This window comes from Echinops telfairi, unplaced genomic scaffold (assembly GCF_000313985.2).
Source record: "Echinops telfairi isolate 266 unplaced genomic scaffold, ASM31398v2 ScPeMD7_1;HRSCAF=3_0, whole genome shotgun sequence".
In the NCBI taxonomy this organism is placed as follows: Eukaryota; Metazoa; Chordata; class Mammalia; order Afrosoricida; family Tenrecidae; genus Echinops; species Echinops telfairi.
This window is the reverse complement of record NW_022103896.1, coordinates 47428380-47430224: the sequence shown is the minus strand read 5'-3', so window position 1 is coordinate 47430224 and position 1845 is coordinate 47428380. Positions and strand designations below refer to the sequence as shown.

General features: G+C 45.4%; 1 protein-coding gene across 4 annotated transcripts in view; it reads right to left on the bottom strand.

Moving 5' to 3' along the window:
- Positions 1 to 1666: 1666 nt before the first annotated feature.
- Positions 1667 to 1845, bottom strand: part of RUNX1T1 (RUNX1 partner transcriptional co-repressor 1) — a 181555-nt gene continuing 181376 nt past the window's right edge. For all 4 annotated transcript variants that reach the window (XM_045286061.1, XM_045286069.1, XM_045286064.1 and 1 more), the window contains one exon: positions 1667 to 1845. This exon is cut by the window's right edge and continues 3879 nt beyond it. The gene's annotated coding sequence lies outside the window, so the exon portion shown is untranslated.

The window sequence follows — 1845 nt, the reverse complement described above, 5'->3', positions numbered from 1 at the left end:
AGCCAATGATTAGACAGCTTGATAATATTAAACAGTAGCCTCAGAAGAATGTGTTCCTTGGGACACTTAATTGTTCAAGACCAAAGGGGGAAGAGTTGCCCCAAAGCAAAGATCAAAAGATGGGAAGGGATATGGGAACCCAAAGAATGAAAATGGGGAGCCCAGGGAGAAAAGGGGAGAGCCCTACCATGGCATAGAGATCGGAACCCACGTCATGGAACATTTTGTGTATGGATTATTGACCGGAAATGTAATCCGCAATGTAAATTTTTCATAATTGTGAAGGAAGGGGTGTCCATTCATTATTTTTTTAAACATGGATTTCTTTTTCTTTTCTTTTTAAAAATCATTTTATTGGGGGCTCATACAACTCCTATCACAATCTATACATACATCAATTGTGTAAAGCACATTTGTACATTCATGGCCCTCATCATTCTCAAAACATTTGCTCTCCGTTTAAACCCCCAGCAGCAGCTCCTCATTTTTATCCCCTCCTTCCCCGCTCCCCCTTCCCTCTTGAACCCTTGATAATTTATAAATTATTTTGTCATATCTTACCCCCAACCCCCCACACGCATGGTGCATCACCAAGAAAAATATTAAAATAGCCACTTTTCCCAGGAAGAAATGTTTAAAATGCCAGAGCCCGGGGCAGGAAACAGGCAGATTAAAGCGGTATATTTTCCTGTCTTACCTGCCCACCTACATAAGCAGGGCCTAATAGTTATTCTTTTTCTTTAGTAATTGACAAGTCCAAGTAGCGTTTGGTGAAAATACCTGAAGAGGAAGGCAGACTGGAGGGGCCCGACTTGAGCCTTATCCATTTCCATTCACCCCCAGTCTCCAGAGACAGCCCATGATTTGTTCTCCTTGATGTCTTGAAGCTATTGATGAAGCCATGCCATTGAGAATATTCCAGGGCTGGTAGAATTTCTATTGCAGCATTGTCTCTATGTTCCTAAAAAGGCTGTGTACTGATAACAGCGTTGGTGTGGGTCGACGGAAAGGCTTTGGGAAGATCACTCAAACGCTTAACCAATTTCAGGAGTACAGCACTAACCATTCCACCTGAGAGGGCATGGGTTGGATCCCCCAGCACAGTTGGGAAGCCACACTGGATCGCCCCAATGGACAAGGAGGAGTGTAAAGATGCTGGGGGTGTTTCTGCAGAGAAGGCTGGAGAATGCGGAGTGAATCCATGGAGCAGCAGAAGTGGGCCAGCGGGCCTGTGAGGACAGTGTGCACCGGGAGTGAAGCAATCTGCCCAAAGCTGTTTAGAAATGAGCCTCTCTGGAGAGAGACCTATTTGTAGACATTAATTTTAATGACCCCAAAAGACAGTCAAAAAGGCTGCTGATGCCAGGGCAGCACCTAAGCCGTGCAAGCCACGTTCTTCCTCCGACTGAAGATTGTGATTCACCTCCCGCTCCTCCTGGGCAGCATCTTCCATGAACCATCTGGACTTTTGCATGCTTTCACTTTATTTTCCTGTCTGTCAAGCGTGGCAGAATGGGCTTGCGTTTCAGGGCCATGCTCTGCAGCAAAACGCACTCTGAAATGCGCTCCAGCACCACGGGGAGGGCCTCTCTGGGCCGGGGGCCCCTGGTGGACAGCGGTGGTCCACGCGGAGGAGAAGTGAGACAGAGGAGACAGAATTTTTTTTTTAACTTTTTTTATTACACAGTAAAGAATACAACAATACCTGAATCATACTTTAAAAGATTCACAGGTTGACAGACCATACATTACAGTCCAACTAAGGAAAAAGGATAAACAAGAAACCACAGTTCAGACATAGTAGACTTAAAAGCTCAAGAGTATGCTGACGAAAGCATGATGCCT